The sequence below is a fragment of the Xiphias gladius genome, chromosome 21 (assembly GCF_016859285.1).
Source record: "Xiphias gladius isolate SHS-SW01 ecotype Sanya breed wild chromosome 21, ASM1685928v1, whole genome shotgun sequence".
Taxonomy (NCBI): Eukaryota; Metazoa; Chordata; class Actinopteri; order Istiophoriformes; family Xiphiidae; genus Xiphias; species Xiphias gladius.
The window spans coordinates 3,792,962-3,820,302 of record NC_053420.1 but is presented as its reverse complement, the minus strand read 5'-3'; the positions used below and the strand labels follow the sequence as shown (position 1 = coordinate 3,820,302).

Below are 27,341 nucleotides of genomic sequence, written 5' to 3'. Positions count from 1 at the left end.
CATGGGTTGCTGTGTTAATGACATAGGTGTAGCTACTCTGGTAATGCGGCTTTCCAACTCGGAAGCATGAGAAATGATTGCCCATCATCTCGCCCTCCCAAAACTAGACTCTCTGATAGTACTCTGCTAGTACCAGCAGATTCTGCTCACGCCATCATTCTAGATTTGGCACTGTCATTGAGCGTTACGTTGCGAATGATGCAAAAGACACTTTGAAATCCGATATGAGCAGTCGCGGCATCCGGACTGCACTGCATCTGCAGAAATCTGATTGGATTCACTTTTCAAACCACCTCCAAATTTGCAAGAATTGTATTTTGTGTTTTTTTGTGTTTTTTATTTTGGGCTGGCAGTCTGAACAAGGCCAGTGTGTGTTTATAACTAACACTTGTAAGTTAATAAATGATAAGTCTGATAGAAATCTGCTTGAAAATCAGATTTTAAACAAGATTAAGAGTCTCCAGTGGCTTCTTGTCAACGGCATGCTAACATGCCCACAATGACAATGTTTGCATGTTGATGTTTAGTAGGTCTAATGTTTAACATGTTCACATCTTAATTAACAAATAGAACAACATGGAGCTGAGGGTGATGGAGTGCCCTTTTTTTTTTCTCCAGGTGTTTGGTTATAAACCAAGGTATGAAACAAACTGAAATGTTGACCTCACGATGGTGCCAAAAGTTATTCACCCTGTGGGGAACATGGATGTCTCAGCAAAATTTCATTTTAATCCATCCAATAGATACTGAATGTCTAGAAGACACTCAATACCACAAATGTCAAATGGTGCTAGGAAAAAAAGTCGGGAGATCACCAAGGTCAGTTAGATACACTGTCGACCTTGAGTGTCACGTCAAGCAAAGTCAAATTTTATTTATATAAGCCATTACCACAAATCAAAAATTTGCCTCAAGGAGTTTAACAATCTGTACAAGGGTCCTTAGACCCTTGCTGTCTGTACAAAATTTTGTGCCAATCCATCCAGTAGATGTTGAGGTATTGCACTCGACAAGTGAAAGATCTGACCTGATGGTGGCACAAAATGAAAAGTCAAAGGGATCACTAAAGTCAATAGGCCTCACCCTTTCAGGACCATGAGTGTTAAACAAAATTTCAACCGACCACATACTCACATTGCCATCTGCTAGCGTGACTGAAAATATAATGTGCATTGCGAGCATATGTAGTTGTGCGTATCAGAAGCCAGTTGCTCATTGTTACATACAACTTTCATACAACTTTTAGATGCATAGGAACACAAGATATATCTTGGTTTAAATTGATCTGCCTAATAAAAAATGTTGGTGTATCTGGGTGAAAATCAGTAAAAAAAAAAAAAGTATTGCGACTGTAGTAGTTTCATCTTGTGACATATTCTCTCAATAGGCTATTTTTTAGTCTATCATTTATAATGAACCTAATAATAAATAATAATAAACCAATCATATTGGATCATATCAGATTTCAGTGTCGGTTTGTTGCATGAGAAAAAATGTCAAACTTTTATTCATTTTTAGAATTACAGATGGTGTGTCTATGTCACATAATGGCAGAACAGTAGACAGTTAATGTTATTTTGATGTGAATTCTCATTACAATGCAGAATTAATTCAGTTTATCTACTGGTTCTAATATCCTAAAATCTAGCTTCATGAATTAGATTGTTAAGGAAAACAAAGTTAATGACAGATAAAAAGTGGAAAGATTGAATATTGATTTTATTCATACCCATCCCTGATGATCCCATATGAATGGGGTTACAATGGCACTACAGTGACAATGAAAACTGACTAGATGAGTTCTTTTTCTCTCTCTTTCTTTCTTTTAAAAAATATGCATGAATGACTTTTCCCTTCAAACCTAATCGAAAACACAAATCCACCGAGTGCTTGGTTAAGGTCACATCTGTTTGCATGTTTCAGACGCGCTGTTTGTCAAAATAAATCCAGCCAAAGAGAAAAGCGATTGTTATTAAGAGACAGCTATTATCACATCCGAGGCCCTGGAGAGATGCAATGTTAAAGGATGCTTAAAGGACAAAAACAGAATAATTATCCACAAATTATAGGCTTTTAGGTTTCTTTCTGCCACCCAAAAGGTGCAGGAAAGCATGTGGAGTATTTGTGTGTGGCGTATTCAGCCTGTACATGCATCCGTGTATGTTTGGTTTCCTTTAACTCTGGGGAGAAGTATGAGATGACAGCTTTAAGAGAGGAAAGAAGGAAAAAGGGAAACAAGAAGTTGACTGAAAAATGATACAAAAGAAAATAACAAAAAAAAGAAGTCTTAGCAATGAGGGCAAAGAAAAAAAATGAGATGAGAGGAGATGAAAGAGAAACTTGAAGGTCAGCAGGGGTAATTATTGTGTTTCTCCACTTGAAAGACTTCAATTAAAACTGTGAGGGCACTTGCCACTGGACACTAACTTGATGATATGGAGATGTAGGATCTCTGTGATTACGGTCACAGCAGGGCAAGCAGAGGGGAGTCAAGCTGTATTGATCAACAGAGCCTGTAGAATTAGATTTCATAGAACAGGTTCACAAGGCAAATTAAAATACTTTCAGGGTAGTAGAGAATGGCTTGCCTTTCCCGGATATTAAGCGTGAATATACTAATAAGCACGAGCCCTTTTAACCGTAAACATGTTAAGTAGGCTAACTGATTAAATTATCATCATCGGTTGTAGAAATCCAAGACAACATAAGGTAGCATTAAGGAAATAAGGAGAAACCGCAGTCGCTGCCTTCTCCAGTCATCTCACCCTGCACATCTTCACCACCTGCACATTCGGATTGTGTAAATTAGCAAAGTCTGGAAATAAAGCCAGTGACAGCTCTCGCGCAATCGTTACACTAAATAAACATGTTCACATGTCAAACTTCCATTTTCTAATGATATCCGGGGGGTGGGGGATACCACTGATAGCTGCGATCATTTTGGCAAGGTGTGAAACAATTAGTCTTATTACTGTAAACATATAATGCGATGATACTCGTGCGTAATGCTGCATGACAGATGCACTGGCACGCTTACAGGGCTACGTGAATTGAAGAAATAATAGGGAACAAGTGTTCAGGGACCACAAAGATTTCGTTGGCCCATGATGATGACTGGCTAATAAGCCAATTTAGATTCCCTAGAACCATGCTCTTCGATATATGTGCTGAACTGTGTCCAGCATTAGACAGACCAACCCGATGGAATCGCACCGGTACAAATACAAGTACTGACCACTTTGGGGTTTCTGGCAACCGACTTTTATCAGCAGAGGAATTAGCCGACAGGTATGTGTTTGATATGATTAGCATGACGACCCTGACCCAACTGGGAGCAAGGATCCATGAGGATTGTTTGTCAGCTGGCAGTCCTCTTCCTTACTGCCTTTATGGGCACATAGCTACGTTTCCTTGCGCAACACAGCAAACCAACCGTTAATCAGTGCAACAGCGTGACACCAGTGGCAGGACTGCGTATCCTGATGCAGACAAAACGGTAGCCTACTTGTAAAAATATTGCTCCAATGTGCTACTAGTAATCAAAAAACTCCACTGGGTACCTTTCTAAAATGGGATACCCGAAAGTCACAATCGTGGGGTCATCTTGATAACTATATTTACAAACATTTTTTTCAAAATAATTCTTGCCCTTGAAGCAAGATCCTTTTAATTCTGTCATGTGTTATTTGCATGAGCCAAAAAGTACAACTAAAACTAAATCTTTAACCTGAAGCTTTCTGTTATTTTATGTATGTTGTGGCCAGCATTGATTGAAAGACATTTAGATTCCAAATTACACTGTCTTTCATCTTCTGTGAACTCATCGAGGAGCCTTTGAACCCCCCCCCACCACACCTCAGTGACTTTCTCCAAAAACCAAAGATATTTTTGTTGTGGATTGCGGAATCTCATTAACCTTTGGGATGCTTTGTAATTTCTAAACTGTGGTCATGGCGCTGCCGACCAAGGTTCTGATAAGCTATTTTCACAGCCTTTGGAGAGTTTATCAATATGTCAAGCTTTTTCGAAGAATTAGCATGTTGATGAAGTCTTAGTGTTTGTGTTTTAATTCAGAATTGAGAGATGTTTTTTCTTCTTTTTTTGGTGTCTTTCTTTGCGTTTCTATTTGCATGCATTCTCTGTCTTTCTAAACAGAACGTCTGGAAGTGGCATCTGGAATGAACAGAAAGAATCAAAATTCATATTTGAAATTTAGATTTAAAAATTAGTCTAAGGAAAGTACAGCACTGCATGGTCACTTTGTATGCTACAGTATTTTAAGCTTTGTCCTATGCTGTGTGGTCCTTGTGATGGTTCTCTGGTTGACTTTTCTACCAAATTAAGCCCAGTTTTAACCTATATGTCCAGATGTATTTTGACCTTCAAAAACCATAAAACCATCAGAACTATGCTTATTGGGTGCTGCACTCTCTATGGATCTAATGACTGAGATACAGAACACAGAAGAATGAAAGAAGCTTAATTTTAGTTGCAGTAAGTGTCTGTAATAGTACAAAGGTGTCTTTAAAAGGCTGTTTCCTATTGACCTTTTCTGGTGATCAAGATTCCAATACAACTGACTTGCTTTTAGCAGAACCGCATTCCTTAAACTCCTTCCATCCCCCTTGAGTTATTGGCAGCTTGTGAAAACATGTCTGTGTGCACTCAGAAGTGTTAACCTCCACTAAAAAGATGTTCTTTTGAGTTGTCATCAGCAATTTACATGCATACGACTGAGAGAGATGGTGTTTCTCCATGTCTCTATTTATTGAGTTTGTGTGTGTGCGTGTGTGTGTTTTGCATAACTCAGAAGTGCTTTCATTCCTGACCTGCTCTACCTTAATAAAATCACTTGCCATCCTCTCATGATTACCACTCATCACCGACACAGCATGAACCCCTCCTCGACTACTTTGTTTTCCCCAATCCCATTGGAGTTGTACAGCAGGGGGCCTCCTGCTTCGCCTGCGTGGTTATCAAGCACAAGCCATACTGACAGGACAAACATCAAACACTTTTTTTTTTTCTTGGCCTATTTACCCACCAGCAAAAAAAGGAGAAAAAGCAAAAAAACATAGCTTTTTATTCTTGTGTCATGTCCATCTGTCTTCCAAAGTGCAGCTGTTGACACACTGTAAATGTAAGCAGCCCCTCATCTTAATTCTACAGTTTAGAGTGTTGTGAATGTGATTGGTGTGCTGGCAGGGTGATGATTGATGGGCTAACTGGCATGCATATGGTAGCCTGAGGGAAGGCACAAAGTAGATTTTTTAGCCATTTAGCAGACACTATCCAGAGTGAATCGCTTAAATTCTATCATCAACATTACAAGCCTCGAATAGTGGGGAGTTCAAACATCAGAGCCGCGGGCCCCTGACCACAGGGACTGATAGTTAATGTTAAACAGCAAAGGCAATGTGATTAGAGGCGGAGGGAAGAGGTAGTTTGTTTTTTATAAGAATGGAGAGACCAATAAAGACGGGAGGAAATATTCACAGGTTTTCATGAAAAGATGCATGTTTGGCTTGCAAGTTCACGATTTAGAAGGGAAGATTAATTGAGGTGAATACATACAATTGAACTGATTCAATAAATGTATATGTAGAGTGTTTTCAGGGTTGACTATTTACTATTTATAAGATCAAATATTTTGATATTTAACAGCTTGAAATAGTTCCAATAATCGACTGAAAACACCTCTGTGGTTTCTCCTCACAATTTACCATTGTCTTCCTTGCTTCTGATTGGTTAGGTCAATCACATGTCAGGGAGAAACCAGGAAGTGCTTGTTGCTGTGTAGTGGATGAGAGTGTGGTGATCCAACGCCATCCAGCTTCTTGTTTAAGTTACATGCACATTGTGTGCCTTGTAGGACGGTCTTGCCACCACTGGAGATACAGCACAGAGAGAAGTTGCAGGCTGAGTGGAGAGGCGAGCAGGTTGCCACAAGGTAGGGAGGGGGGTCGGGGCATGGCCTGGAGGTGGCAGAGTACACCAATCAGCCACAACATTAAAACCAGTTACCGGTGTTAATGTTGTGGCTAAATGGTGTATACTGTGGAGTGGCCTGCAGGCAATTGTTAGGTTGCTTCCTAAATATAAATTGACTGCTTTCTGGTCTTCTGAGGCAGCACTTGACTTCAAAACAACCCTTAATGTTTGAAAGCTCTGTACACTCAGTTGGCAGTTAATTAGGTACACCTAGCTAATACTAACGCAGTCCTGTGACAAATTCTATTTTAATGAAGGTTCAAATGTTCAGTTTTTGTTGAAACTCTTTTACAGAGGAGTTGTTTCTGCTATGTGGTCATGTTGCGGGCTGAAGTTTGCAGTGCTGCCGATTTGTATAGCATTAGACTTAGATGTGTTTTTATTATTTTGCCTTTTACATTTATATAAATAAGGGTAGGGTTAATAGATCACAGACACAGTTTTGATGCCAGCCTTTGGCAAAACAGAACCCCAATCTATCCTTTCACTGTCAACACTTTTCATGTTGTACAATGGTTAAAAAGACAAGCATAAAGGATAAAACTGCGGTCCACGGACTGAAATTGTATTCATTACTATGGAAAGGCTTCTGGCTTTATATTTAAAAATCAATACAGACGAGTGATGGTGAGAGCTGTTTGTTGATTTCTTCATCTCTCTCCTCTCACTGTTCCCCCTGTTTGAGGGGTGTTCCTCCAAACTTATGTTTAGATTGATTTTTGATGGTCTGCAGCTGAAAATAAGTCCTCATTTAAAGAGTAAGAAAGTAGCTTGTTTTAAGATTCATGTCTTTTTTTTTTAAGATTAGCCCAGATCTTTGTTGTTGTTTGAAGGTAATGAACCGCTCCTGTGAAAAGACAAACATTTGGGGCAACCCCTTGGCTTAGAAGTTAAGACACTGACCATGAACAGCAATGTTCCTGGTTCAAGGCTGGCTGGGGAAGTTTGTTGGCCATCTCTCTCGCCCTCATTTCATGTCATCTCTCTACTGTTGCTGTCTAATGTGCCTTATTTTAAGATGGCTCAACTTGTGTGTAACATAATTTTTATTTTTTTTAATTATGATCTTATTTCAAGATTGTAATTACTTTGTTGTCCTGCTTTAACATCTTAACTCCAAAACTAAGGTGACTCTAAAGACAAAAAATCTGTTTTTAAGCATATTAAATTTGGCTTTCCGACAATTCATTGCCTGTATGAAGGTAAATTTGATACTATTTTTTTTTTTACTAGTTTTTAGATTAGATAGTGTTTTCTAGTGGCTAGTTTCAAGAACACCTATTAATTTTTTTTTTTTTTGCGTGAAATTAGAAAACTTCACTAGTTCAAAGAATGTTTCATGTTGTTGTTGTTATCAGTAGAGTCGTTGCAGTTGTCTGTAATTTTGAAAATTATAGAGTTCGGTGGCTTGTAATTTGAAATTTTCCTCAATTGTACCAATGATTGAAAAAATTATCCAACACTGATATACTTTGAATAACTGTCAGGGTTATTATTGATCCATGCAGTCAACCAATCAGCATCCTGAATGATCAAAGATGGTTCGTTATGCTTAACGCATTACATTTTGCATAACATTTCAATTTACATGTTGCAACTCTTAATAAAACCAGTTTCGACTACTTTAGTTTTACTTTTACGGCCGTATCATTGATGTACTCGTGTAGCTTCAGTAGTACAATATTAAGGTCTGTTATGGTTGACTGAAAGACAAATACTGTCTGTCTTTTATGTCACGCCATCAGTCACACTATCTTAAACATACATACTACACACAGGCAAAGGAAAGGTTTAAGCCTTGTAGAGATATCTACTGTTGACACAAGCAGAGTTAAAGCCTCTGCAACACTCACGAACTTTATAGCGTTTGGAACTAATGCCACCTAGGGTGCCCATCCTACCAGAAAATCAAAAGTAAATATTTCATGTCTGAGTATGTTTTTTTTTTTTTTTTTTTCAACGTTTTTCTTTTTTTTTCAAACCAAGATCAAATATTTGCTTTGGGTTAGATTTTAGATATTGGTTCAATTCTTTCGCTACTTATCTGACTGAAAAAAAAAAAAAAAAAAACTTCATGTTGATCTTGAGCTCATAACTTCCACTCATCCTTTTCCCTGTACCTCGTCTTGTCGGCATAGCATGCACAGCAGCGTGTTACCATGGTGACAGTCTCCAAGGGTATGGCAGTGACAGCTTCACAGTGTCACCTTGGTGATGGTTGCTCAGTGATAGAGGAGGTTGTTAAGTGGAGTGGACATACGATACTGACACAGCGGGGAGCACAGTGTGCGATGCCAGTGTCCTACTGACTGTCTTCTAACCTTCTAATGCCAGGTGAAAACCTCCTATCTCCTGTCATTACGTCCTACAGGAGTCACACTTTGAAGATGCAGGGCACATCCACTGAAAGCATGTTTGAGGCACTTTTGTTTTTTCTTTTTAAACTTCTGATAACCATGAGATACATCTGAGACAGAATCATTACAGCAAGGGAAAATGCCCAATGGATCAGTGGAATTATAAATTTATAAATTATAAATTGTACAACACTAAGGGTATTATGCCCATTATACTTGGAACACTTGCCATCAAACTGTCATACCAATTAATCAGTCAGTCAACATTCATTTAATTCTCGGGGATAAATTTGAGGGTAGCCCTCATTTTCAAATATGCAGTAACAAAATAAAACAATGCAATACATAATAAATATAATAAAATATTTTAAAATAAGTTGATTTCATAAAAGACAATAAAATACAGACAAGACTCAAATAAAATCAGATTAAAACAGTAACAATTAGGCATAGTAAAATGTAAAGAATGCAGACAAGAAGTAATAAAATTAGTTAAACCAGTTACAAGTTGAGGCGGGGAGGTTTGTGATCATGTTTTTAAATTGCCCATAAGATATTAGGGCATTGATTTTTACACAAACAAAAGGCTGACTCTCGTAATTCAGACTGTACCCGGGGGGCCTTGCGCATAAGCCAGTCATTTGAGTGCGTTTCAATCCACCAACATTGCGATATAAGGCATTATCTTACCGATAATGGCCTTATAAATAAACAGAAACCAATGTTTGTTTTGCCTCTCAGCCAGAGAAGACCAACCAACTTTATCAGAGAGAATACAATGGTGAGTACCATAGCTATTTCCAGTAACAACGATAGACTGTGTCTAGGGTTTTAAGATTGGAGGGTCCAGCAGTTTTATAGATTCTCCATCTCTCTCCATAGTCCAACACAGACAGGAAAACTGCTTCAACAGTTGTTCCTCTGCTAAACATTGGAAAGGAGGTTCTGTTTCTGTAAATGTAGCCATTTCTTTGGGGTCAGTTTGCTGACCAGGCTATCTGTATGATATTTAAGTTCAAATTTCTCATTGAGCCAGATGCCAAGATATTTATATTTAGTGACTCTCTCAATATTAGATCCATTTGCAGTGGATATATGCAAACTAGCGTTATCAATATTTTTGGCTCTAGTGAACTGCATGAATTGTGTTTCATTTCTATTAAGTATGAATTTAAGATTGATAAGAGCCTCCTGAAGAACATTAAAGGAGAGTTGCAGGTTCTCAGTGGCAGAGTCAGCAATTCAATATAGAACAGTATCATCTGCATATAGATGAACTCGACAGCAATACAATGAAGAAACAACATTGTTAATATAAATAGTGAATAGAACCGGACCCAAAATTAACCTTTACGGGCACTCCCTTTGTTACTGGTAAAAACTCACACTAGACCATTCCCGACTTTACACAGTGAAGCCTCCCAAAAAGATAATTCCGAAACCGAACACAAGCCTTTCCATCCAGACAAATACTATGCAATCTTTCTAAAAGCAAAGGAGGATTGACTGTATCGAATGCTTTTGATAGGTCCACAAAAAGGGCAGAACAGTCTTATTGTTGTCTGCAGCAAATATAATATTATTTGTAACCAATGCAATAACTGAAATTGTGCTGTGATTAGCTCTAAATCCAGACTGATGCGGACGCAAAGAAATGACTTGAGTAGGTAGCTTAACAAAGATTTCCAGGATTTTTGCCAAGCAGGGTAATTTGGATATAGGACAGTGTTTAAATCTCCTGTATAACCCCCCTTTATGTAGTGGAATCACGTGGGGCGATTTCCAAACACTTAAAAATACACCTGTTGAGAGAGAGAGAGATTAAAAATGTGAGTTAAAGGCTCCATGATGATTGTTTTAGGGTTAGATATATGATCAAATTTAAAGTATTTGCTGTTCATTCACTTTGATTTAATTATTTCAACATTGTTGCTCAGAATAGTGTTTTGTCTGTCAGTTTAGTATGACAGAAAGCTCTACAAATAATACAATACCCGTGAGCGTCAGCTGCCTTTAGACAATTCAGAGCCGTAGCTGATCCAAAATGCTTCATCTTTGTAATTGAGAACAACCACTGCTATCAAATAATCCAACATTTACCCATAATCCAAAAGTGAATGGATTTTAAACTGTTGAAGGTTTTATCAGGTAGCTAAACTTTAATCTTTAGCTTTAGTTAACCACAAAATAAGTTTAAGTTCTCGGTTGGATGTTTCTTACCAAAATGTACTTTGGGAGAAGTAGTTTGCATCTAAACCTGTTTTTATCTACACAGGCTTTAAATTTTTTTGAGCAAAGAACCAAATATTGTCTAAGAGATTTTCATCCTTTGTACTGATTATTCAATCAGGAGATATTACTGCATTTTGAAGCCTTGGCAGTGCTCTAGTCGCAAGTCATCTCGGACCTGTCTATGCAGAAAATAAACAGGACTATTATTCAGAATTCGTAACATCCAAAATAACTCCTCCCTCCATGTAAGACTGGAATTGTACTTCTCTGTGCTGCACGAATGCTAATCCACACGGCAGATGTACGGAGACCTTTGCGTGTTTCCTTTAAACTTTTACATGAACCTCCACCCTCCTTTCCATTTCAAACCTGACTCCCGACAGGAAGTTGGATCAACCAATCCCCTTGCTTGAAGTGCAGGTCCAATGTCTAGTTTAGATTTGGGAGGTGTACACATCATCTCCTCTGCAAGCCTTTGCGACATACTGTTACCCATGACACCCTTTTCTGCGTAAATCTGCGGAAACGTTTACATGTATCTTCTGAGACGCTTAATTCCTGCTGAACTCTACACAGTTGTACCTTAGAATTCTTGGGAGGATAGCTTGGCTGGACTACAATAAAGGAGTTTTAAAATCCTGACAGAATTTTTAATTGTGTTTCTGAAGTTATTACCTATTTACAGTTGAAATCCACATAACCTAGCACTCTCTCTCTCTTACATACACAGGCAAACTAATTCTCCACCCCTTTCCTTTCATCAGATACGCCCATGGCTAGCTCACTCTCTCACTCTGCATTAATTTAGAAAGGCAAACAAACATCTGTGGGAGACATATCCTGTTATACTTTCCCATACAAGAAATGAATGAACGGATGACTATGACGAATGGAGCCAATCAGAATCAAGAATTCTCAGTGGCCATGATATAAGCTAAGTTCCTACCTCAAGGCAGTGTACTGAAAAATGACTGTAAAAGTGTAAGGCCGATTTACTTTATCACTGCAACAGTGTGATTTGAGCAGCCTATTCTGCAAATCAATACAGTTTGTGGGCTGATTGATGACACGTAAATCATCTTCTTTTACACACAAATGGGAGACAAGGATCCATCATCAGTTCATTCATTTAACCAATTTTACAGTTTTTCTTTTAACAATTTTACACAGAAAACAATCAAGTCATCCATCAATCTACACAGTTATATTACCAGCTATTTCTCTCTCTCTAATGAACCTCTGTATCTTTGCCTTAATCGATCTTTACCTCTACGTTTATCTTTACCTCCATTTCAGTGATGTTTTCCTCCATCTCTGTCTGTGCTTCCTGCTTCCTTCCTTCTCTCCACCTTCCAACTGCCTCTCCCTTCTTCCAGTCTTTGCAAGCATGCTGCTTGCCATTTGTCTGTGGCTCATTACTTCATGTCGTTGCTAATTATCCTCTCCTATAGGCCCAGACCAATTCGTCCATCCACCTTGCTACATGCCCCGTCGTTCCTGCAGTCTGGTCATGCCTTATACTTGAGCAAATTGATGACGATGTATAGGATATATTTTGCATTGTTAGCATGTGAAGTCATTTTGAACTCAAAAACACCTTTTCAGTGGTGTTGGCAGTTGTTGGCTGGTACAACATAATATTTGCTGTGGGTGTGTTGTATCATGAACAGTTTTGAGCCACTTGTTGATATCAAAATGATGCCGGCAGCCAACTCCCACCACCCTGGAGGCGGTGAGCCCCTCCATATTGGTCTAAATTTGGACAAACTAAAACAAGTGGATTATATAGGTACTGGAGAAAACTTAGAAAAACGCGATGATTTCCAGGGAAGTTCTTCTACAAAACGACTGTGTTATGACTCTGAGAGGGAGCATGAGTTTATTTAGCCAAGTGTGGCAATCGGTCGCAAAGGGTTTTAAAGAATCCCCATGAGCTGTGCGATACAGCGGCTGCTGCTCCTGCTGCTGACGATGTTGGTGAACTGGAATTGTCCTGTAAGGATTTCTGACAGCCGTGTGAAGGTTTAATCTTTCCTATATCAATGCTTACTACAACAGGGAGTAAGACATCCATCCATTTGTATAAACTTTGTCTATCATATCAGAAAGTAAAAGAAGTTATGCATGCAGCCTTTCCTCCGTCTATCTATCAATCGATCCATCCTGTCGTCCACCCATTCATCTGCTACCTGCAGTCATTTTTCTGTTTTAGAGTGCCCACTGTGTTGTTGCTAATCACTCTCTCTCAGCCTTGCCTCCAGCAACGATTAATGGCTTTCATTTACACTCATTTGGAGGCAACACCTGTGACCAATGAGAGCAAAGCTAGGAGTAATTATGCCGTTATTTGAAACCAGTAAGTGTGTTGTGTGCGTCTCTGTGCCTGTGTGTTTTTACGTGAGAGCGAGAACGTTGTGAGTACAGCAAAGATATAATAACTCCAACTTCACAAAACCTGTGTGTGTGTGTGTGTGTGTGTGTGTGTGTGTGTGTGTGTGTGTGTGTGTGTGTGCGCGCATGTGTTATTTGGGAATGACACCCAGCTGAGCTTGAAGTAATTACGCCGATGCTTCACCTGAACTATGTTTGTGTGTTTGAGAAAGCGTGAGTGAGAGAGAGAGAGAGAGAGAGAGATGGAGGGAAGGAAAGAAAGAGAGAGAAACACTTCTTTGCCCAGTGGTACATCTAATCGCTCAGATGCATCGCGTGAGCTTTGTGCGCATCCGCGTGCGTGTGTTTGAGTGCATGTGTGTGTAATTACTCTGATACATCACCTGAACTAGATGTGAACTCCCCAGCAGGAGCTACCTATCAGCCCCAATGGAGCTTTTATACTCTGTGTGTGTGTGTGTGTGTGTGTGTGTGTGTGTGTGTGTGTGTGTGTGTGTGTGTGTGTGTGTGTGTGTGTGTGTGTGTGTGTGTGTGTGTGTTCATTGTTTACATGTCTATGAGAGAGAACGCTGCATGTGTATGCGTGCATCTTTTCTTCCTGCAAGGAGCGTTGTGGTATTTGTGTGTCTGTGTGTATCAAATGTACTAATGAAAGTGTTTATCCAATATGTTTTTCTCTTTTCATCTGAAACTGCACCCACGTTTAAATCGCTTAAATTTGAAACTGCTGTTTATGTGTGACGAAGATTTGCATCAACAGGTTTTTATTTAGTTTTTTTGTCAGTTTAGTAAACATCATTGCCCGCAGTGTAATGCCAAAACAAGAGAAAAACGGCTAAATCCCTTTTTCTCCTTCCTCGTTCAGTCAGCAAACAACCAAACTAAATGTTAGACTGAAACCTCAGTCTGGTCACTCTGCTGAACCTAAGCTGGTTTCACCGCTGTAATTACAGGTGGTCAGAGCATGTACGAACACATCTAGGTTTGCAGTGCTGACGGCAATCGGATGCAGCCTGCTGTAGTTAGTGGCTATGTAGTGAACTTTTGAACTGAACCGGATGAAACAATTCAAACCAGCAAAGTGATCTGTAGTCTCCACCACTACCCGTTATGTCTCCGTCTGTTCTCTGCTCACCTTTGCTAATACGGTCAAACTCATGTACATGTTTTCCTCCGTCAGCCCTCAACAAGACTTATGTAATTGTTTTCTTAATGTTCTGTCAAGGATCCCGCTTTTTTCAAGAAATGAATTTCCGGGACATTTTCAAAGACATTGGGCTGGTACGTCACCTGAGATGCCCGCTTCGGGATGCCCACATGACATACCAGTATTTTGGAAGTTTAGTCGTCCGGCCAGTGAGGTTACTTTCAAGACTATTTAACTAGTCTAGTTAAGGGGCGTGAGCGTAGCAGGGCCTATCCGATTACAACCGCAACAGACCAAGAAGCCAGCAGACGGGCTGCATCATCTGCCAACTTCTGCCTGCTCGCAAAGAGCCCCGCTCAGCCCTAAAATCTGCTCCATCAAGGCTTTCAGCCGAGCAGCCCCGCTGTCAGACCTATTGCTTAGCAACCGCTGCATCCCAGGGCGCGCCGCCTCAATGGGGAGCTGCGAGTGGAGTCGGCATTGAACCACATCGGTTCCAACTGAAAGGGGCCAGCTCCGAGCCAACACTGCAAAAGTAGGCTAAACCTTACTTCTGCTGTCTGTGATAGTTGGTGTCAGATAATGCTTTTTATTCTTAATTTTAATTCCTAAAGAAGGAAGTTGTCCCCTAGCGTTCTGCCGTTCTCTGATAACTTTGAATTCAACACTTCATATCACTACTAATACGACTAGACATTACATTTTACTATATTATACATTTAGCCATAAATAAATCCTCATTTATCGCCAAGCAGAAGACAGAGATCCCCAAATACAGAGCTTAACTACTTCTGATTATACGGCTGATTCATTTGAACGATCTATTTTCCTTCAATAGAAGGTGGTGCCCCAATTTTCGATAAGGGCAAATTTAGATTTAAAGCGCAGTAATAGTGCTACGTGTTATCCATCTTTATTTATTTATTTATTTTTAATATCAGCAAGCGAGTACTGTCTTCACCAGTATGACACGATTCAGAGTGGATTCAAAAGCCCACAGCTTTGAGGGATGTTCAGAGAGTTTCAGTATCTCTGTGTCCCTTTTCCACACTAAAACACAGTCTGGTGGTTTCCGATTTATCTTCTCTGGAGAACTTTTTCAAAAAGTTCAACAACTTTCGGTTGTGAAAAACATTGGCTCAGCGCTGATGGAAGGACATAACGAACAGAAAAATACGCACTTTCAGATCTAGCCGGCTCCGTGTCTATGGAGTCACATTTTTTTCCCGTGTGCTTTCTGATGGTTTCTCCATAAGTGTGTGATCATTCTCGCAAATGCATGCATCAGGGCATTCTGTACACTTACTACTCCTGCTGGTACTGCATGCATTACTCTCTCTATGTCACTGCTGCGCTCTGTCTTCCCCCGACTTCATCTCATCCTTGTTCAACCTCTCTATCACTGTTGTTGTTCATTCCCCTTGTATTCCTCCTCGAACCCTCATCTCTCCTTCTCTTCCTTCCTTTTTCTACTCCAGTCTTTTACAGCCTCTGCTCCTCCTTTGTTTGTCCTGCTTTTCAGTCCTCGTTTAATGTAATTGTTTCTTTTGTGCCTCTTTATATACGGTATGCTATGTTTCTCTTAGGCCTTTCTCGTCCCTTCCTCCTTTACATTCTCTCTCTCTCTCTCGCTCTGTCTCTCCCTCTCTCTCTTTCTCTCGAACAGCATTTGGTTTTCCCAGCTTGGCTTTTTTTTTTTTTTCCTACATTGTTAGAAATATTGAATTTGTGTTTTGTTCTTTGATCAGTCTGGGTAGAGGGTGATAGACAGGTGGAACTCTGACTGTCTGCACAGAGTACAGAGGCTGTGTTAAACTATAGCTGCATTCAAAATGGTTGAATTTTAGCCTTTGAAAAGATAATGCCGGTATCATTGTATATTTTTATTTTTTATTTAGAATCCTGTAAAAAGACCAGTGAGGTCTTCTCCACAGCCTGATGTAGGTTAAGCCTCTGGGCCATTAAACTTCACTGTCATTCTAAAACGTTTGAAAATACATAAAAAGATGGCATACGATGACCAGTTCCTTATTATTATTATTATTATTATTATTATTATTATTATTATTACAGTGAACAAGACCACTGTTAATAACAAGAACTCAACTATTGTTGGTTTACTGCCCCTTTAAGGAAAAAATGAGCCATTTCTGATACTTTGGTTTGCATAGGGAAGTTCATAAACGTGCTGTGGTTTACTTCTTTGTTACTTTTCTCCAGTCCTTAAAGAACCAACCATGTCTCCTAGAAATACTGTTTATATATTAGTAAACTGTATCCTCAGCTACGTTGTGGTGACAAATGGAATTGCTGCCTGGATTATGTTCAGAGGCTATTTTTAATTTTTTTTTTTTTTTTTGAGTGCATGAGGTGCTACATTTGTGTAACACACATTCCCTTATTATGTTAATAGAAAATCTAATTGGGCTGACATAACATTTCGTAACTTGTTTGCTGCTGCAAATTAGTTTTATATAAGTGTCATTTCTAGGATACAGGGTTGTAAAGAACATAAGTCTGTGATTATTAGGGTAATAATCTGTGAAATACTTATCTTAAAAAGTTGCCTTCAGTTTGTTAAGTTCCTTTATAACCTGTGGCAAATGTTCAGTAACACCGTGTGTCACCATGTCCTTTTTCAGTGCTAGCATTCAAGCTAATCGCAAGCTCATGGTGAAAGCAAAAAACAAAAAAAACGTTAAGCGCTTGATAGTACTGTGCAAACATTTTAGGCACTTTAGATGTTTAAGTTAAAAAAAATAGCGAAATAGTCACGAATTTTCATCTACTGATTTGTGTACATGGACATGATATGATACCTGAAATATTGATAGGATTTTTTTCTGCAGCATCATGTATGAAGTTAATTAATAAAGAAAAACTATTCATGGCATAAACTGGTTACTTTGTTTTAGTTTGGGACTATCTTCTTATCTCTAGTGTATGGCTATGACTATCTTTTTCTATCCCTATGAATAAAGAAGAAAAACAGATTAGTTTAGGGGCAAAGTATGCGTTGCAGTTGCAGGAATGGCCAACTGCAGCGCATACTTCTGGAGATGGTCTGGCTCACCTTGCAATCAGATCTCAACCAGCATCGCATCTGTACAGTTTGGCTTCTTTTTTAGAAAAACAATCTCCCGACAAGCTGAATGTCACCTAACTCTTCCTCCTCTCAGGCAAACCTGACAAAAAGCTTAGATGACCTTCTCCAGACAGGAAAAATAAGTAGAGCCCATAGCCCCACAGCACACAGTGTTTGTTGACAAGCCTGCCAGCTCGGCCTACATACTTTGCATATCTCATCACAATGTGGGCAGAATAGAGATACAAGGTGTAAATGCACAGGCCTTTTGATAATTTGTCATTATCCAAATATGGTATCCAGATACAGATTTCTTATGCTTATAACAGCACATGTAAATAGGGTATTAACTAGCATTAAGAGCACAGAAGTAGAGCGCAGGCATGTCCATCATGCTGAGTGGCGTCGTCAGTCTTGACTCCACTTGCAATCGGAAATTCTCAACAGGTTACCAAAACTCTGTGCAACACATCTCCTACTCTCTGAAGCGAAATGCAACAACGAAAACTTTTTTTGTGACTGCTCTGTCTAAAGAAAACAAACCGGAGGTGTGATCCCCACGAACACCAATATCCTCTGTGTCCCCTCAGCAGCTGCCCTTGAGCAAGACTCTGAACTGCTCCACTGGAGTGTGCAGGTTGGGTTCTCTCTGAGTGGTTTACACCACTCAGTTTATAAACAAAGAGAATCCGCAGCATACTGTATATTGGTTTATTCACCCCGGTTCCTCCCCAAGCTCTTTACAGTGATGTCTTTTGTAGTGTAGAATAGGCCTTTCTGATGCCGGCAGAGATGCAGGGGCGAGTCTCTGAGGATTTAAATAAAGGGAAGTTGAATCAAAATCAGCCACAGCCTCTCGGTTGTATAGCCGCAGGCTCAGCCCCTCGGGGATTTAGAGTGTGTGTTTCCTTGTGGAACCCGTCATGTTGAATGATTGAAGTCCTATACCTGTGTTGGGTTACTCCCGTGGGACTCTGAATGTGCATGTGTCTCCGCAGGTACAGGTGTTTGTCTGTGTGAGAGGGAGGCCAAGGAAATTGCATTTCCTAAAGAATGGCTCATGTTGATTTAACAGGATTATTGTTTTTCCAGTGCACACAGTAAATGATAAACAACCAGTCAGTATTCAAATGAGTGAATTTCTTTAGCTCTATTAATATTTAATAAATGAATAAACCCCTTTTGGGACCTGCAGAAGGATTTGGAAGAATCAGTGGTTTGAGTATGTGCACATATCGGAGCGTGTCTCAGTATTTACATATATAAATAACACAAAACTCTGACTTGCTGCATTTCATATTGTAAGCATGCACAGAGCTTGTACCTTGAAAACTGAAGTATTTTTTTTCTGGAACTGAGCAACATTAATTATGCCCATAGATACATTTATGACTTGTATTAACTTCAGATGTTAATGGTTTGTATTACTAAAGATGCATTTTTGTCTATAATGTCCCTGGACCAGTTGTTCTGAGTGACTTTAGCTTTATCCTTTCCTAATGAAAAAAATGAATAAATAATGATAATAATAATATTAATAATATCACAACAATTTCATTCAGAAGCAATGTCAAATAATTCATGTTAAGTAGACTTGACTGTTATGTTGTTTTTTTGCAGTCTAAACATCAGCAACACAATCGACAGAATATAAAACTTGCACTTTGACATTTTTAGGAAGTTTGTTTTTGTTCAGTGTTAGGAACTACATACCGAAGCATGCTTAGGAAGAGTGTGTAACATGGGATTGGTACACCGCTCACATCTTTATTCTTGTGACCTTTAATTTGCAGGGTTAGGATTTTTTTTTTTTTTTTCATTGTCTTATTTTCATTAATGGGTAATAAGTATTCTCCTCATAAATCACCTGAAACCGGAGTAATGGTTGAGTTTTGCAAAAAAGTCAAAGTAAGAATCTGCATTCAAAGAACTTTCCTCTCCAAAGTTTTCAAGTTCAGGGCTTTCTACCCTTCAGCCTAGACTATGAAAGTTAAGAGGAAGTGCGTGTGAGTGTGTGTGTGTGTGTGTGTGTGTGTGTGTGTGTGTTTGTTTGTTTGTGTAAAGACTCAAGGAGGATTTAAACAGATACTGAAGTTTAGGAGTGCAGTGTCCTACACTACACACACACACACACACACTAGGTAGCAGACATCCCCTGCGGAGCCATATCTTCTTCTGTATCTGACTTTCCATGGCTGGGTGGGCAAGAGGATACAAACGCACACAAACACGCACGCACACTGACACACGCACGCGGTTGACTTGGGTCTTTTGCAGTATCATCATCTTCACTCTGAAAACCTCCAATCCTCTCCCTCTCTCTCTCTCGCGCTCTCGCTCTCTCTCCTCTTTCTCTATATAGCACATTCTTTCCCCCCCAAAGATCCATTTCTGTAAATAAATGGTGAGGCTAAATGGAAGGACGGCAATCCGACAGAGAATCCGGACCCGATGCTGCAGTCACAGAGGGAGGTTCCCTGAAAGTTTTGGAAACACTACTCTCCTCCCCCGACCCCTTTGTGAGGAAATAGGTTCACTGCCACCACAAGGCCAATCTAATTCTAAGTGCTCTCTAAAATAGCTTTCTACAGGACCCGCTGCCTTGAATTTCCAAGCAGACGTGAAACACAACCTCCGGTTTCCCCTGCAGGGCCCAATCAGGGCTTTCACTGGAGGCTAAGGTGATACTCACTTCAACGAGTTTCACCTTGGAAGTACTTTTATGAACTGACTGTGCCGGCATCTGTCAGCACAGCCCATAAGGGATGTTTTATAGCCGGAGAGTTCGCAGTAACTGAGCGCCCACAGTGCAACCAAATGTGGCGATATCTTCTATATCTTCTTATCTTCTACTGTGATCCATTCTGGGCAATGGGAGAGACCGCGACGAGAGGATGCTCTGATATCTGGTTTCAGTTAGGATATGGTTCCAATTTAGTAAAATGCTCCATCTCATCAACAATCATATATTAAAGGGTCAGTTAACCCATATTACAGATAAACCTATTTTTTGAAATACACCTGGCACTATCTGGCCATGCATATAGTAGGATCCCAGTTTCTAAGATGGCTGGGTTTTCTGCCACTACTCTGGGGTTGAGTAGAGCCTTGTTTTTGGTGGTCAAAGCAATGAAAAATTCCGTTTGAAAAACCCACAGCAACACGTTGTTCCAGAATAATACCCTGGCCTTCTCTGAATAATTCACAGACCATACTGTGAACAGTTTTCACACTGTCTTCCAGAGAAACAGTCCTGAAAACTGCTGACCATTCGGTTTGAGGACTATCTTCGGTACCTGAGATTATTAAAACATTCTGGTACTCATGGCGCGATCTATGTGGAAAAACATGTTTTAATTATTTAAGTGCCAGTCTTTGTGTTTACATTTGTGAAAAAATATAGTTTTTTATTTCACCTGAAACCGTTGAAGCTAAAGTTGAGTAGATTTGATAGCAGACTCAACAGAATTCTCTTTCAGTAAGCAAAGGCAATGCTGGGTTCACATATACTAAAATGTTATCAAACACCAACCCAATGCAAACTGGATCCAGACTATGCAGTCTTGTTTGTTAGTTTAAAAAAAAAAAAAAGAGATGACACAAGTGGGGAGTAGCAGTGATATATGTAGTGACGATGGTTTCGACTATATTCCCCCAATAGTGTTCAGATAGTTTAGCTATTTTTGAAATCCTGTCATGGGCCCAGTAGTAAGCAGTAAGGTAGCACGTGATCAAAATATCAGAAATGATTGCATTGCGTCCCACAGAGTTTACGCCTGCGTCTCTCCATCCCCACATTTAGGAGAGAATTAAGCGAGCGGACTGGGTTGAGCTGCGGAGCCGAGACAGAGCGGGACCAGCAGCTGACTGGTTGTAAAGGACACATCCAGCGCCCAAGAGCTGGTCAGTCCAGTGGGGGTTAGCCTGGTGCTGGTTCCACTCGCTGCCGTGTCCATTTCGACATTGTACCTCACCCCAACTGCATTCTGGCAAGACAAAATAACAAGAGGTAATAGTGTGAAGACGTAACATATCATCAGAAACCATTTCATAAGTCCAGCTGAGAAAATTGTTATATTTTCAAGTGAAAATGTCCAATGGGTGTAAATTGGCCCTGATCAGCTCTTACCTGGCCTTGCGGTGTGAGAACCTCCCAGCGAGATTTCTCTCTAGATTTCTTTCCATTACAGGTTTACTGTACATGTCCATTAGTTATGATGGATGTCCTGCAGGCCTAGCTAGGGCAGAGAATGACAAGAAATGAGAACATTCACCTCCAATTACTGTCATCCAGATGAAGTGCTCACGACATGCTAACGAAGCTGGCACCGTGCCCTTGTAACAAGCTTAAATCAGTTAAGACAAAATGCTCAATTTACCTCCGTAATTAGCCTGCGCATTAACGGTTATTATCACGAAACACATTTATTCGTCAGTTCTCTTGGTCTCTTTCTTCACCTCCACCCCCCTCTGAAGACCATGCACTTGATGCTAAATGCGAAGTGTGCAATCAGCTAAATTGAATTTAATTGATTAAATAATTAGACAGATTTAAATGAGTCAATTAATGAGTCAATTATAGGAGGATGGGCGGGTGGGAGGGGGGGTCCCGTGGGTTTCAGGGGTTTATTAATAATAATGGGGATTTTAACATCTTGGCACCAGGGAAATGTAATCCCTCGCTGTCTTTGTGACCCAGAAAAGCTTCGCTCCAAGGAGACCGAGCCAGTCAGAAAACTCAACACAGTGTCTCAGTCTACAGTGAGGAGACAGAAAAGTATAATACAGAGCGGGACTGTGATGCTCTCTAAAATTCTCTCAACATTTCCAACGCGTAAATATGAATGTCTTTATTCATAACCTGGCACCTATCTGCAACTTTAGCGTAGTGATGCCGTGATGCGTTGTGTAGTATGTCTCTAACACAGAGCATCAGTGTGACATGGGGTTAAAGCATTACCAGCCCCACCCTGATTTGGACACTCAAAACGTCCACGGAAACCTTTAGAAAAGCCTCTGCTGCATAATCCACTTTTTTACAGCCATCGGCACACTCAGTATGTTTCTCGTAAATTAGATTGTATCTTACATGATTTGACAGGTAAGTAAATCATCGTGCCTTTATCACTTCTTATCGTTATCACTTCTTTTTTACTCTTGGGTAACATTTTTATTTTTAATCTAACCTGCCCACCACTGCGGCTGCATACATTCAGTAATTTCATGTTAACTATTATGTAAGAACTTATAATTGGGAATATATATATATTATAATATTAGATTAGATTGGATTCAATTAGATTATACATAAATATAATATACATATAAAAATAATATACATAGTGGAGTCCTAATAACCACTTTCCCAGATGATGATGATGATGATGTAGTTCCCACCAATGGTGTCCACCACTTACCCAAAATCTAAAGTAGAGGACAGTCACACACGTGCAAAGGGACGACTGTGTGCAAATGTGTTTAGTTAACTTTTGCTGGATTAAAAGCTACTTTCAAAACAAAACAAAACAAAACGAAAAGTTTCAAAACTTGTTTCCATCCAATTGATTCCTTGATGTTTTTTTTTTTTTTTTCCCAGACAGCTCATACTGTTTTCTCCTCCCTTAGATTGATTACAGTCTACAGTAATGAGACAGCGCGGCGTAGAGTTTTTCTCATCACAAAGCAACAAGGTAAAAAATATGAAGGACATCCTCAATCAGTCACTCATATGGACTGTGTCAGTTTGAATAACTGCAGAGCTTTCTGGTAAATATGGGAGGCTGGAGGCAGTAATGGTAACTGATTGATATTTGAAGTGGCTATGAAACAGTCCTGCTGCTATGCAACCTGATGTGCATAGCTTCGGCCAAATGAACTTAAAAACCAGGCTTTAAACGGCTTTATCACCCTGAATTACTTATTGGGTATGCAACTCCGGTGCATCCCATCCCTACAGATCGAGACAACACAAATTTGTTCAAAATCCCCTATCAATCGACTGAAGGCTCATTTTCTTTGCTGATGGTAGGCGATGGATCAAACCTTCAAGTGATACTGCGACAAGAACGTATGATTTGAGTATCAGACAACTTACGGTTTGATAGGCGGCTCTGAGACGTTTGTAATGTGCTACTTTTCAATGGACAGCAGCTCTAGTCAGCTTGGATTTGCAACGGTTGCAAAGTTACCATTTGGCAAACCCAAATGTCCGCTTTTGGTCCGATCGTGTGCTTGGGATGTTTCAAATGCTTGAGTTTTTGCTAGCACAGTTAGCTGTTTACCTCTGTTGCACCCAACTGCAGGGTTTCCCAGATTTTTTTGTAGCGGACGTTTTTACACTTTTATAAAATATAACATCAAGGTTCACCCTAAAAGAGCGGCAGTGCTACGTCTCACAGCAAAGGCCACATATTTAATGACTGAGGTGACTGTTTGTTTAAAACTTCATCCGGTAACTAATTTGATTATGTTGCAAGACAATGCGGCAGGATTTATCAGATTCATGCCAGCTAGTTATTGATTGGTCATATTGTATGTTCACTTCAGCGTGTCGTGATGTCTGAGGAAAAAAAACAAAAACAAAAAACTTGGGTGCAATTAACTTTCTTTCTAATCATGTTTCAGTGCAGTCCTCCATAGAGATGCAGGATTCTTTAATATAACATGTACTGTTCTATGTCATCAGGTTTGCTCCTGTGTATTTTTATAATGTCTTTGCCATGCGACATCCAAGCATCTTCATTTTAGATCTGTAAGATCTTAGATCTTGAAGCAAATAAGTGGAAAGATATCATACTTAGCATATGATATTGTGCAAAAATATTTTTTTTCCAATATAATTACAATAGTTACAAACACTACTCGTCGTTTTCTGTCCCCATCACATTTCAAACTTTTCTAAATCTAAAAGACTGAACCAAGTCATTGAAATTATATCACAGTGATCTCTCACTCAACCGTCAAACAAACAGCAACACAAAGAATATTGACTGGGCACTTTTCAGTTTGATCGGTCTCGGGTCTTGTCTGAGAGCCTGTTTGGACTCAGGTGGTCCTGATCGTAGCCCTGATAGCTATATTTTTCTGATGTGTGTAGAATACCAACAGGGCACCAAATCCATCCTGGCGACAGAAGGGGGATGGTTGTTCAAGAGCCAACACAGACTCCTCTCCAAATGTCGGAGAACATATTTTCATTGCTTTCAGACAGTCCAAACAGCACTTCTGAGAGACTACATATTTGTTGTAACCCTCAATGATCTCTCTGTGTGTGTAACCCTCTCTGCTTTGTGTACAGTGATCTGTGCGTGTGTGTGTGCGTGTGTGTGTGCGCGTGTGTGTAACCCCCTCTGCTTTGTGTACAGTGATCTATAAGCTGCTGTCTAAATTAGTGAGAGCTCAGCAGGGAGGGCACAGCAGACATCCTTTGTTCCTTTTGAAAGTAAGACCGAGAAATGTTTGGAGTCAAAGTTATTATGGAACAAAGTATTTCTCCTTTTCTCTAAGAGTTTTCAACCACACACAAAAACACATACACGGACACACAAACACAAACGATCATACTTAGTTTTCAACCTATGAGACGCCTCTCACTTTTTTTCTGCGGGCACGCAACCATGAGTGCACGGACAGACTCGCGCACGCACACACACACACACACACACACACACACACACACACACACAGATAAACACAATCAACGATCTTCTCTTCTGCCATCCTGTGGTTATGTCATTCTTTGATGTCTGAGAAGGGAGTTATTACAGCTGGGAGTGTCAAAGCTGCTCTCAGCTGCGATGTGTGTGTCTTTGAATGTGTGTGTGTGTGTGTGCAAATAATTGGGTACATAATGCTTGTATCTTTGCTCTGTGCGTGTGTGTGTTGGGTGTATTTTTTATGAAATAATTAGAAGCTACAAAGCCGAGTCCAGAGCAGCAAGTCTTTTGTTTTTTTTTCCTTTTCTGTAATTTATGAAACCTACTGACAGAGAATAAAAGAAAGACATTATAGAAAATGAGGGACTGTACTACGTCTATATGTTACTGAGATACAGAGGCAAGAAAAAGTAAGTGAACCCTATGGAATTACCTGCATTTACGAATACATTTGTCTTACGAGATGGTTAGATCCTCATCTCCTCATCTGTTTTAACTAATTACACACAAATTCTTGTATGGTGCTTGTCTATATTGAATACATCATTCAGACACTCACAGTGTATGTTGGAAAAAGCATGTGAAGCCCTTGGCTAGTGACATCAACAAATGCTGAACTGAACTCAGGAGTAAGCAAACCAGGATTCCTATCGTTGAAACCCGATCATCGGAGGCGCGGGTTGGAGATACTTTGTCTTATAAAAAGCGCTCAAACGTTTTGAGTCTGCTATTCTCGAGAAGCGTCTGTTGAAGTGAACGGTGCCTCCCAAAACGATGAAGAACTGTCGATTCGCATAGAGCTGGAGAGGGTTATGAAGTGCTCTCAGAGTTTAGATATTCATCGGTCCACCGTTTGACAAACTGTCTATAAATGGAGACAGAGGTATAAACAGAAGCCCCGAGCAACAGTTAACGGTTTAAAGGAATCAATGGAGCTGCTTAACATCTCCGATCATGGGTGTACCATGCACAAATCATGGTGCATGGCTGCATGGAGCATGGAGGTAGCCACTGCTCTCCAAATAAACATTCACTGTGGACCCTATTTGCCAAAGACCAGCTTCGCACTCGAAAATGCTACTCGAAAAATATTTTGTAGACCGATGAAACTAAGCTTGAATTGAAACTAAGCTTGAACATGCCGCACTGCGTACGGTGTAAAAATGGCACTGACGTGAAAACATCTTCCCAACGGTGAAGTATGGTGGGGGGAGCAACACGAGTTGGGGCTGCTTTGCTGCCTCTGGGCCCTGACAGCTCGCCATCAATCGAGGGGAAAAAAAGTATTTCCCAAGTTTATCAGGGTACTTTACAGGATTATGTCAGATTGGCTGCGTGACAGCTGAAGTCGGGTGATGCAGTAGGACAATAACCCCAAACATCGATGTAAATCTACTACAGAATGACTAAAAATAAAGAAAATCCTCCTTTTTGGAGTGACATAGTCAGAGCCCAGACCCTAACACAGGAAAGATGCTGTGGAATGACCTCAGAGAGCCGTTCACACCAGACAACCCGAGAACATATCTGAACTGAAGCACTTCTGTAATGAAGATTGGTCCAAAATTCTACTGAACTTTGTGCAGGTCTGATCCGTAGCCACTGGAATTGTTTGTTTGAGGTTATTGCTGCCAAAGGAGGTTTGTCCAGTTATTAAATTCAAGGGTTCAATTACCTTCTCCATCAGTATTATGAATGTTCAATGTTCAACAGCATATTAGGGCCATTGTAGATTAAAAAAAAAAAGATGGGTCCAGGGGAATGGGGTAATATTCAGAGAAAAAACTCTGAATTTTCGAGATTAAAGTCACAAATTTAAAAGAAAAAAACTCATTGTTTCTTTTTTTTTTTTGTCAAGGTACCACATCACTTCAATTTGCCATGTTGGATAAACTTCATCACAGCACAGACGCCGCCGTTTGCCGTGTATAATGCCTGCAGTGGATGACCTAATCAAATTATGCTATGCAGTCGGATTTAGCAATAAGGAGACTGCCATGACCTACATCGCTTCACTTTGCCAGGCAGGATCAACCTCATCACACCAGAGGTGCAACCCGCGATATCCTTGCATCTGTCAGTTTTGCTGTAGCTCTGGAAAAGCTATCACCTCATCCAAATCGGTATGTTGTTTTCTTTTGAATGGGCCCCATTCACATTAATGTCTCTTCAAAGACGCCTATGATAATACGGTGATTCTGGGCTAAAATCACGAGGATTTCGTTATTGCTAACTCTGGTTGCAAAGTACAATTTAATTACATTAGGTCAAACACTGAAAGCATAATACGTGGTGAACGTCGGTGTCTGTGGTGTGATTTGGTTTATCCATCCTTGCAAAGTGATGCGATGTGGTTCCTTGACAAAAAAAAAAAAAACCCTACTTTTTAAATTTTTATACTCGTAAATCTGTGAGTTTAGCCCATTAAATTGACCACATTAATATCAGAGAATATTCACGTTTTTTTATCTTGTAAATTTTAT

The 27,341-nt window shown here is 39.9% G+C and overlaps 1 long non-coding RNA gene across 1 annotated transcript in view; it reads left to right on the top strand.

Moving 5' to 3' along the window:
- The first annotated feature begins 5,739 nt into the window (after window positions 1-5,739).
- LOC120783162 overlaps window positions 5,740-27,341 on the top strand; it is a 33,546-nt gene continuing 11,944 nt past the window's right edge. Inside the window, exons 1-3 of the long non-coding RNA XR_005706306.1 lie at window positions 5,740-5,950; window positions 22,829-22,893; window positions 26,717-26,981. This is a non-coding gene — a long non-coding RNA (uncharacterized LOC120783162). The remainder of the gene's footprint in view (window positions 5,951-22,828; window positions 22,894-26,716; window positions 26,982-27,341) is intronic.